The following is a 12347-nucleotide window of genomic DNA, read 5'->3' on the forward strand; positions in this document are numbered from 1 at the left end:
TGCAATCAAAACCACCTCTAGGATTGCAGTGGGAGTTGCTGGTTTTCCAAATAACTCCATAAGACTAGTCCTTGAAGGCAAATTTTCTTTTGGCTTTTCTTACATTAGAAAAATCAAATATAACTACAAAAAAATACACAGACAAAATATTAAGCGGTTCATTTTTATCTCAAAATAATATTCTATTGTTTAATGTTGGAAGAAAATGTTTGGCATAGAATAAGAATGGTGTTAGTGGAAGGCATCATGGAGAAAACATCTTTAAAAAAATTGGGAAAAATTATAGAAATTAACAGGATACTCCAAATTATCTCTGAAAACTGTGGAATACAATCTAAGAATAAAAGGCACTGTACATCAACACCAAAACATCCCCACCTTGAAGCACGTGTAGGGAGCATCATAGTTTAGCTTGAGCTGCTTTGCTACCTCAGGGCCTTAGGAATGATAGCCCTTATTTAATATGTGCTCAGGAATGATCTTACCTTTTACAAAAATGAGTGTACACTCAAAATCACCATCAAAGTTTTGACACCTGTACACTGGCCAAGTTTGTTCTTACTGCCACACATTTGTTTAAAATCTGCATAAAATCTGCATACAGCCACACTGCCATTTCTTTATATGGAAATACCCTTTCCTGGAGGTGAGGTGCATAGAGTGGTGACGATAAAAAAAACCCTACACTGTTGGAGGCAGAAAGAAAGAAAGTTAGACTGGAGAAACTTTAATAATGTTGTCTGAGGAAGAAGCGAGAAAAAATACAAAAAGTTTCCATCGGAGTGGCAGGCGTTTAAAATAAATAAAAGATAAAGTAAAAATGACTTGGGCTTAAATTACAGGGGTACTAAATATTGTTTCCCCCTGATATATTCACTGTGGCTCAAATACTTACCTGACGCTTAGGAGATGATGGGTGATGTAACATGACAATGACCTAAGGCACACAACTAAATCAACAACAAAGGGATTTAAAAAGGACAAAACTAATATTTTGAAAAGGCCACGTCAGAGTCCCGACCTCACCTAAACTCAAATGTTGTGGTGGGACCTCACGAGGGCTGTTCAGTCAATACATCCCAGAAATACAGATGAACCAAAACAGTTTCATTGGAATAGATGGTTTAATATTTCTGCACATTGTTGCTCAAGCTCTCATAAAAAGCTACAAATGATGGAGGCTTTTACCTCTATATGTTATTAAATTCAAGTGTTCACTTAGCTTTTCTGCACTATGAAGAGTAGCTAAATGTATTCAATAAAGACATAAAAATATGAAAAATGTGTGTGTTCATAAATGAATGTGTTTAAAAACACCCCTCATGCTTGCCGGTTGCCTTTCCTTTACATTTTGTTGTCTTACCTTTCAGCAAATTTCTCTCTGCTCTCCTTCCATTTCCCTCTGTCCTGCTCCCATTCTTTAAACTGTTCCCACATTTTCATTCATCCACCACCCACCTTTCTTCCTTGCAGTAAGATGTCATTCGTGCTGAATGGCTGGCCTCAGCTAAGTCAGACCAGGAAACTCGCTGCCAGAACACAGCGAGCTCTGATCTGCCATTTGTCTTGTGGTTTTGAGTCTAGGATATTTGTCTAACCTGCTGTCCAATGTCAACACTCACTCTAAATACCCTCACTGCTGCATGAAGTGGACTTCCTTAGGGAGGATAAGGATTAATGTTTGGTTGGAGATGAAATTGAGAGGGAAGAAGAAGAGAAAAGAAGACAGAGAGGACTACTACTGAGAAAAGAGGCTCATCAAAGCAAGGACTGAAATGTATGGCAGATGACAAGAAGAGCCATACCACTCAATCAATCTGCAGATAAAAAAGTTTCTGAATAAAAACAAAACCTGTTATATAGTAGTAGCTTGAATTTTCTTTGTTTTTTCTCCATTTCTCAGACACCCTGTGTACACAGGGGGTTAACCAATTTAAAGCCATGACAGACTGAGTGTAAAAAATAGCCTCCGATCATTCAGAACCATTTCTAAACCTGCGACTAACCATAAATAACAAACAAAATCCAAGGCCTCCCTCCAGCATTAACGCCAGCATCACCAGATGAGAAACTGTCGGCTAGATAGGAGATGACCTCAAGTTTACAGCCTAAAACCTGTTGATCCTGAGCGATTGATTGTCACCCGTAAGCAAGAGCCAGCGCCTCCATCAACCACCATCTCAGCAGGAACAAGATGAATTCTAGCAGCGATTCTGCCATGAGAGGCACATCAGTGGCCTGTGCCTTTTCTTTTACGAGGAGAATTCCATACACTGGGCCCAATATTCCTGGTTACTGGAGTCTGGTGATTAAAGTGTATAAAAAAGGGGGCAGGCCCACTAAAAGGCAGTGATTTAGTGAGCTGTCACCCCAGTTCAGATGGGGCAACAAGTTCAAATCCTCGCAGGAGGGTTGTAATGAAAATGAAACAAGGAATGAGACAGTGTTAGAGGGGAGAGGTTGAATGGCTCGAGGGTTGAAGGGTTAAGGAGTCTGAGGTGTTGGTAGGAGACATGCGGCCATCTGGAGGCTACTCCTGAGCAACAATGAATACTTGCGTATGCAGGTTAACTTCAGTAACATAGTTAAAGTTTACGATAGGATCAAATATATATATATATTTTTGCAACATTTTCACTGATTTACCAGCTCTATCTATTTTACTGTGGTATAAACATCAACAAACTAGTGTCATCATCCTATGAAACTACACCAGCTGTTTTAAAGAAAATAATGTTGACCAGTGTTGTTGACATATGACCACATTAGTTTCTTTTCTTAGTTGGCTTACGTTTGTACTCAGTGTTGGATTTTTGGCATAATTTTGTATTAATGTAATTAGTGTATAGCTGAGATATGACACTGATAAACATTTTTGACTGAATACAAGTCTTTATATAGCCAATACATGTCTACAAAAGTGTATTTTAAACCTTATGCTGTGATTTGGCATGCAATACAGAATTGAATCTAAGGACCTTTAAAGGAAAAGCTCTGGGCACTGCATAATACAGTATTCATACAGCTGCAGCCAGCAGCCTTGGCGAGATAGTGAATAATAATAAAAAAAGGTCTACCTCCATCTTTGTGTCATTTAGGCCTCAACCAGTGTTAATACACAATGTGGTATCTCACCCGTACAATGGTGTTAACACAATTCTAACATCGTAGACTGAAAAGAAGAGATTACTGAGTTTCTGACCTTTCGCTAACCTCATCCTGACCTTGTAAAAACCCTGACCCCGTCATTTCCACCCTTACAGGATTCATCTGCTAGCTGGACTGCCTGCCTCTGGGAGTGACGTTTGATTCCTTCAAGTACCAGCCAGCTATAAAAGACACATCCTGATGGGCCTTCCTCTGTTGTGTTTAATAGCTGTCTCTCTCCCCCTCCTCCTCCATCCTGACCTCCGCCACCACACCCACCCTCAGCCTCTGCTCTGGCCCTTGGCTAACCTCTTATATTCAGGGTTCAGGGTCAGGGCAGCAGACTCCCAGCCAACTGGGCGGTTGCCCAGAGGAGCTGATGTAGCCGTGAGCAGCAAGAGAGACGTAAGAGACCCAGGGACCCCTCTGATGTTCCTGAGAGTTTCCAAGAGGGAGCGGCTGCAGTGTGTTTACGACATCTTAAAGTTAGGGAGGGAAGGAACGCTGCACAGGCTTAGACAGAGAATGACGAAAGCGCAGCGCAGTGTATAAATAAATGTCATGTAAAAAGAAGAATGTGACTCTTGTTGCAGTCAGACATCTGAATGAAGGCAGACAGAAGAATGACACACAGTAATGGTTTCCTTGATGTAGTTCAGCAAAGGTTCTTTTGTGCGTGCATTGTCTTGCTCTTCATTGCTGTCACATCTTTATTTGGAGCTAAACGTCTAGAAATGGACACCAAAGATAAACAAAGAGGTGACTGTTCTTCAAAATTCCTGGCAAGGTGGGCAGATTATTTTCAGGAAGCAACTAAATCAGGGCATAGTTATTCTTATGAATCTAAGTGTTGTGCTAACTCCATAGCAGACTATGAACACTCTGCTTTTACTCATTTCCACTTAAGGAAGTCTCTTCTGGCCTTGAGAGCACCAGCTTAGAAGTCTGGTTTCTGTTGCTTTCTAATGCAGGACAAAGGGAACACAAATACGCACACTTAGTCATCTAACACTTTTAGCATTACGTGCGTGTGAATCTTTGACATTTTCAATTCATATTTACATTTCTTTTGGTTCCTCTGGATATGAAATATAGCCCTGCTGTTGTTTGTACTTGTAACCCACTTGTTTCCTAAGTAACTATTGCACAATGGACTACCGTAATAGATGTAAATCAGTAAAGGAATGTCTTCAAAAGTAAAGATGATGACAGTACAAACAATAACATCCACAAAGCCTTCTTGCCAAAATGAAATCTTTGGAATAACAAATGTTGGCTGCTTATGGCTCTCTGATGGCTTCATTTTTCACTCAGGATAACGTGCTAATTTTTACTGCTCAATGTCCTCCACTCAGCTTGTGTCACTAAGTCATAAGCCTGCTGCTCCTGGCTGATATATGGGTCCACAAGATGATGTCAGCGAAAAACACTTTCAATAATTGCTATGATTAATATTCTCAACCTTCCAACACCTTCCCTTTTCCATCCAGCCACATATCTCCACTAAGGTTCATCTATCAGTCTGCTCTCAATCTGTTTAAGTCCTCTGAGTGATGCATAGCATAGTGTAAATTCTATGTTCCAGTGCACCTCTGTTTACATTTATTCAAATTATGAATTGATGATGCTCTTGTGTGCAAAATTGTCAATGGTTAAAGGTAGCAAAGTAAAATATTTACCATTTAATTGTTTTTAAAAACATTTGTAAAAGGAAAATTTCCCTTCTTCTCTTCAGGTTTCACGTCCCCTATTATTCTTTTGCTTAAAAACGTGTAAATTGCATAGATAGGTGAACGTTTGCCAACACTTATTTTGTCTGTATACTGGATACAGTTGCGTAACATCATGCAGCTGGCACTAGCAAGAATAAGTGTGGAAAACAAACAGGACGGGTTTCCTTTTGGCCGGCTCACTAATTGTTTAGGAGGAAAAAGGTGAAAGAGATATGTATAAACAGTGTAGGGCTTCCAGGGAGTTGGGAGAGGCCTAGAGGGCCTGGGACAGTAGCTGACCTGTAATATTCACTATATACACTGAGGAGTCAGGTCTGCCTTATTCTGTCTGGTGGCGTCAGAAAAAAATAAACTTTTGCTTCCTCATTGGTGACGGACAAATTTGTACTCAACTGGGAAACACTTCCTGTAGATACTGGCTTTGAACATCTCTGGTCGTCCAGAGAATACACTGTCAACTGCCAAATTAAAGGAAAGCCCGACTTAAAGTGTCTCAGTAAGATATACTAGCTGCCAGAAAACTGCTTCTATATACTTTGGCTTAGAGTCTATGAGCCTCGGAAATGATCATTACTACTTTTTGTTTGTTGTTTTGCGTTGACATGCTTTGTAGTACATTTATTCTTGTGCATTTTGCTCCCGTCAAAACAAAACATCTTGGCCTGAACTCCTCCATAAGTGTCAAATTGGTGATTTCCAGGGCCACATATGACACCCAACCAATGATTCACTGACCTCTCATTCCCCATAGATGGGAGGCATTGTCATTTTGGAAAAGACCACTTACATCAAGATATGTTTTATCGGGATAAAAGGCGATCCCTCAGGGCAACTTTGTATTGATTTGCAGTGAGCATCTCCTCTAAGGAGATAAGTGAACCCAAACCACGCCAGTAAATTAGTCCCCACAGAACAACAAAGCCACCAGATCCCCTCACTGAGGATTTTTAATTTTAAAACTACAGGGTATGTGTGTATGTGCGTTCACTGTTTTATCCTTAAATCGTCTTGCATACTACTTGTTCATACGCTACTTCATTGTCTTTGTGAATCCCAAAAGTGATGATCATAAAAAAGTAATATGGTCATTGCTGGAAATGTGTCTGCTCCCAGTATGAATAGGATCTTTAGACAATGATGTTCATTGTAACAAATTGATATGAGTCAATTAAACATCTATTATTAACCTCCTATGGTTCACTGTCAATTATCTGTCCCATTAACTCTGTAATACTGTAAGCAGTATGTGTTTAATACTAAGGAGATCCAGTATGGCTCATCTAATCACTTTTGAAAAAATAGCCTTAAATAATGACTTTTAATGTCAATTCAATTTAATTAGATTTAATGAAATAGTTAAGGTCTTTATAGCTCTGTTCCTGGTTCTTAGATCATTTATTTGAATAATAAGGTACACGTATATCGATTAGTCATAAATTTCCAACTTTTACTCTAGTGTGTTAAGAGTCTTTTTAAAGATAATATTATTGCCTACTTCAAAGATGATGGGGAATTTCTTTTAAAGGTATTTCTTAAATCGATGAAGTTAATACAAAGGGAACTTGCTGAAAAGCACCACAATCACCGCCACGTGGGAATAAAGCATTTTTATTGCAAGCAGCATGTGCAAAAATGCCTTGCAATTTCTTCCATGCTGCTTGCGTGTCTGTTGCATGATGCCAGTTCCTGTCATGTTCTTCTTGATGTTCATCAACAAACCACTGTGCTTGTAACAGGAAATCATTTTACAGCTCCACTCACAGAGTCCTATTTACACAAACTCCCCCGAAACACTTAAGGCAGGATATTTGATTGTGAGTAGACTTTTCCGTGCTGTTTTCCCAGACCTGCCCGTCACCATGGGTTAAGACCTAAACACTTAAAAAAACACAACTTACAGAACTGCTTGCATAGTTCAATAAAAAATAATAAATTTAAATGTTAATCATAAAAACCTGCTAGTCATGAGAAACAGCTCTGATGTAGCATAATGCCATTGTTTTTTGGGGGTTTTTTTTCCAGCAGTGTACTGAATCATGTGCTATACCTAGTGCATTAAGGCACATTGCATCGGGGTTCAGTAAACAGGCCACACCGTAAAATATTCACAACACAATGATATTCAAGGATATTATGTTAAGATTCAATTCTTTTGCTATTTGGAAATGAAACCATGCTAACTACAGAAATCCCAAATACTAGCTAGTTTGTTGCTGGCATCAAAGTCCTGGGCTGCCAGGGACATGCTGTCATCTGACTCTGGTGAATGGACTGCAACTTGTAACACTTGTGTCTATAGTTAGTGCCTGGACATCCTCTGTGTGGGAATAGACTGGCAATGTCCCTGTGGCAAAGTCCCTGCCAGCCATTTTCTTCCTAATGGCCCTTCCCTGAGAGATTTATGATCCACAGATAAAGAACAATTAGAGAAAAGGAAATACAAACATTTGTAGCTCTCCAAAGAAAGGTTTAAACTTACAGAAATACCATTTTTGAAACTGAAAGTCTGATTTGAAACTGCTGATGGTCTTATTCATTAGATGACTCGGTTGCACGTACAATGCCAGGTTCATTCAGGTGTCATTTAACAGGTTGCCTCATTACATCTTTTCCTAGTCTGTGGTTGTATGCTGTGACTGACATGTCCTTTTTTGTTTGCTCACCTTTGTTTATCTGCCATTAACGCTGACATATCTAATAATTGTGTCACTTCGAGATATATGGCATTATGGCAGAACATGTTTGTTACAGAGGTTACCACCCCACGAACAGTTCAACTGGGGCCTCCGCATGTCTGTCCACTCAGGAAGTGAAACAGGATATACTTGTAGTCATCCTCCAAGACACCAGGAACCTGAAGTCCTGAAACACAGAGAAGGGACATAAGACCACGTAACACGGAGGGTCTGAAGTGAAGGGGAAAAAAGAGGAAATGAAAGAAGTTTTTGTGAATAAAATTATAGATTCAAGATTAAATCCACAGTATGTTGTCCTTTTTGGTAGACAACATCAAAGAGCATGTATTAGTCATTGCTTATGCTCCTAGACTGTAGACATGCCACTAGAACATTGGGAATAGCATTTATATAGCATTGTTGGCTACAAGCCACATTTAACAGTATTCATACAATGCTTTATTCTATATACCTTATCTATCACATACCAAAAGGCAATTTACCAATGGTTGAACTGATGCCAACTAGTGAAAGCCTGCTAAAGTCGATGAGCTTCCTGTTGTGCAAAATAGAAAAAGGCCACATAAAATTCAGCAAGTCGTCCAGCAGTATCATACAAGACATGATGTCAAGAACTTATGGACAGTAGCAGCCTTTGGCCTTGTGATTTTAGTTGAGACTGGTTGGATTTCAGTCATATTTTTTTTAGTGACCACTTACAATGTATTTGTAAAGACACGTTTTTCGTGCACAAGTTCCATGTGTTGGATCTTATGCACAGCATTCACCGTAATCAGGAATTATGCAGATTCCCATAATGATACTAAATTTGTACTAAGCCCTTGCATCTTTTACTCCCTTTCCTCTCTGTGTTGGCAGTGTCTGACATATTGCTCAGTGATTGTGTTCTTTGATTGTCCATGTTTAATGGCAGCCTCCATCTGCCAGCCCCGTGTGTCTGCAGGGTAGCGGTCCGCGGTGCCCCACATTAGAGTCTGTTGGCGTGGGCCCCAGGCACATTCCGCTTCTGGAAGTGTGATTATTGAGGCCTGATTACAATGTCTGCGACCACGATAACAAACCAACACTCACTGAGTTCTTGGCAATCTCATTGCCAAACAAAACGGCTGGAGAATTAATGATGCTTCAAACTCGGACAGGTTTTTTAGTGCTGATAATCTGGATCCAGGGTAATTTGAAACAATTGGTGGCATATGGTTTGGTTTTACAATTGTCCAGCAACAGATATGAAATCTGTTGGACTGAGAATGTTACAGCACCCAATAATCAGATCCATTCAAGTTAATTTAGGGTAACTGGATAAACAAACACAGCAGTTGCACAAATGAATAAAAAGTTAAGAAGAAGAAAATAAAATGAATGAAAGGAAGATAAATTAAAAGAAAAGGATTATAGGAATTTCTAGGAGCAGGCATTCATCAAAAAAACAGTAGATCTGTCTGGTTTGGATTTTGTGGAGGCTGTCTGTAGGGTGGTTAAAACACACTGCTGTGGAGAGGAACCGGAGAACAGAGAGCATGCTGCTTAGTGTTTGACACACACCTGAAAGCCCCTCATGTTCTCCTTCTGTAGAAATGCCTGTGGTGGTCTCCAACTGCCTGCTAGGTTTTGAGGGGTACTGATTGCCTCATCCCTGCCTCCAGGCAAAACTTCGTCCTTATCACTACCTCCTCTCTTTTCTGTTTTTCTATTCTACTTCTCCCCTCACTCATCAGCTTCCTCTTTTGCTCAGTCTACTCTCACTCTCTCTTTTCTTCTCTGTTTCTCACTCTCTTCATCCCCTCAGGGCAGCAGGTTCGGGTAGAAGTCTATTGCGGCGATCACAGCTGATAACCTGTATTCTGGACAGGCGGGCCACATGGGGCCACACCTTGCCCGAGGATAGGTCCATCCATGCTGGGGGCAACATAGGCACGGGGGCCGGGGGGCTAAGGCCGGGGGCTAGGTCTAAAGTCGGGGTTGAGAACTTGAAGTGAAGCAGGAGCAGGGGGGAAGTGGGCTGGATGCTGGGATGGCAGCTGCAGGAGCCTGAAGGCCAGGGCAGGCGAAAGGGAATGCAAAGAGGGGTGAGGGGTAGAGCTATAGAGCCTGGACAAGAGGAAAGGGTCAGCGTTAGTGACAGGAGTTTGCGTGGTCTATCTGAAGCACTACTGAGGCATGGTCGAGCGGAGCTGACAGGTGAGAGAACAGCACCACCCCTAATGATGCCAGTCAAGGTGCCGGTTGGTGTGCACTCCACTGTGAGGTGAACTTGATGGGCTGGTAGAGGCAAGAGGTGAAAGAAGGTGAAGTGAGAGCTGGATACTGTGGAGAATGACACTTTATAGCTTATAGCCTGCTGTGTGTAAAGCTTTTGTTTATATTGATGTTGCTTCAAATCAGATCAATTGGACACTTCAACCTAGCTGTTTTTGCAGTGAAGTTACTGCGCTGTAAAAGCACCGTATAATTATTACTAACTGCTGGCATTACAATCCCTTTATGAGCGTATGTGCGAATGCGCACGCATTCACATTTTTTTATTTGAAAAAACTGCAAAATCTAGTCCTGGAGTTACAAAAATCTAATCAAATCACTAGACGGTCTCTAGTGATTAGATTCTCCATCCACAGAGTAATAATGCGTTTTTATTCACTTAGCTGGCTCCACAGGATAAGACAGCAGGCCATGAGTCTGCTTCCACTATGGTCTTGAAAATAGTACTATGTCACTTTAGTTAGAGACCACAAGCTGAAGTAGCTGGTCAGAAGGTTTTGTGTGCAATCCTATTTGTGCCTTTGTGTACATCTTTAGGAGCGCACACGCGCGCCTTTGTTTTATAATCATGCGTATTGCAGATGCAGGACTGTGTTGCAACGCTCCATCTGCTTGGCTGCCTGGATTGCCCTGTCTGTGCTGCTCTGATTCCATCACCTTCAGTGGGTTTGTGGGTTGGAGAGAGTGGGGAGTCGATTGGAGGGGGGGAAGGAATGGCGATGGTGGAGAGTGTACACAAAAAGTCACCCTGAATCTGCCAGCTGATTAATCAAGGGTGATTCGGCAGCAAGTACAGCCTACCCGCTCCTTCCTGGCTAGTCCGTGTGTATTTATTTAGAGTAACCCGTGGCCAGTCACGCCTGACCTCAAACCATCAGGAACAGCCACGGTTGCGCCCAAGCATAAACAAAAAATGCGTAATGAAAGTAAGAGGACAGGGGACGGGGTGGTGTGGTGTGGGGCAGAGATGAAGGGGAGGGGGAAAGAACGGCGGGCAGGCTCTTTTTCTTTTCTCAGAGATAGGGATCTTAAGCTTCACAGCAGAGCTCATGGGTCCAGAGCTGAAATAGCTGCCTGTGTCCCGGTGTTTACTTCTCAGCTGACATGGGAAGGGAAATCATTGACCTCTGTCAGATCAACCAAAGTCCATCCATCTTCCAGGCTAAAGGTATTTTTTTGTTGGGTATCAAATAGCTGATGGTGAGTGGGAAACCTTCCCTCTTGCATAAAGACTTAGTCTTAGCTCCACAACTGGCTGCATTTGTGACAAAAATACACAAGTTTGCTGTGCTTTTCTGCTCCCGTTTCTGAATTTGCTCAAGTTCATATTGGGTTAAAAGCATCAAGTTTGATAAATTTCATCATCTTAGCTGTGATGTAAGTAGCAAGGCAAGCAGGAGAACAGAATCAAACAAACTCCAAAGATGGAGCCTCTATGGAGAATTATTGATCGAACATGAAGGTTAGCCAGAAGTCTGAGAAGGTTGGCTCTCAGTGGTCCCAAGTGGTGCAAGAGGCCCAAATCTCTCTGTCTTTAAGTGCACAAAACATAGAAAAGAACAAATACAGCGGATGGGTGAGAGGAAGGGGAGAACAATATAACACACTCTCAAGTCTGAGAATGTGTGTTTTGATGAAGCACATAAAGAATAGTTATTGTTTTAAAAAGTATTTCAGAAAGTATCCCAAAATTCATTAGTGCATATGATTTAAAATCATTCACCGACTCTGTGTTTACACTGTGTTTACATTTGAAGTTTTCAAAGTTATTTTAAAGGCACACTGGAAGCACAAGTCAGCCGTGACAAGGTCAGCATGTTTACCAACCTCCTTGTCCTCTTTGTCTGCCTCTTTGCCTTAGTAAGTAATCTGCATGGCACATGTTGATCGTCCAGGGGAGGCAGAGTGGCATTTCAGCTGAGCAGGTGGAAGCGGGCAATGCACCACCTGGTGCTAGGAAAAATGGAGAGGTGAGAAAGAGCACGGCCTTCCAGCACAGCTTGTTGGGTTTTGACCCACTACAACTCTCAATCTCCTCGCCAGAACATTTTTTTTCTTTGCTGCCATCACATTCAGATCAGCCACACAGCACCTGCGTTACTGAAGCACGAGGGGGCCTGTCTCCCGTAGAGATAAACAGAGAATGGGAGGATGGAGGATGAAGGGAGGGCAGGAGAGAAGGAACATAGCGGTAAACAACAGCACCTTTGGTCCTGCATCTGTCTGAGCCTGGCATCCTACAGTGTGTGACAGTTAGAGATGCACGTGTTACATTCAACAATCCCTGGCATAGATGTTGAGTCATCCCAGATGGCCATCACTTTTTTCCTCCACTCTACTTGCTTCTCTTTCTCTTCCTCTACCTCAACATTGCTTTTACCACCTACTGTCAACAAGGGACAGCCACTGAGGTGTGATTTTGAGTTTTGCTTTGGGTAGCATAACTGGTTATTGCAGAAATTCCAAATAATGTTTTTTGGCATTTTATGACTGCATGGAGGAAGATAAAAACCTG

General features: G+C 41.6%; 1 long non-coding RNA gene across 1 annotated transcript in view; it reads right to left on the bottom strand.

The window, feature by feature from the left end:
• Window positions 1-7407: 7407 nt before the first annotated feature.
• LOC113012248 (uncharacterized) overlaps window positions 7408-12347 on the bottom strand; it is an 81137-nt gene continuing 76197 nt past the window's right edge. Inside the window, exon 4 of the long non-coding RNA XR_003270672.1 lies at window positions 7408-7742. This is a non-coding gene — a long non-coding RNA (uncharacterized LOC113012248). The remainder of the gene's footprint in view (window positions 7743-12347) is intronic.

This window comes from Astatotilapia calliptera, chromosome 19, assembly GCF_900246225.1.
Source record: "Astatotilapia calliptera chromosome 19, fAstCal1.2, whole genome shotgun sequence".
Classification (NCBI taxonomy): domain Eukaryota; kingdom Metazoa; phylum Chordata; class Actinopteri; order Cichliformes; family Cichlidae; genus Astatotilapia; species Astatotilapia calliptera.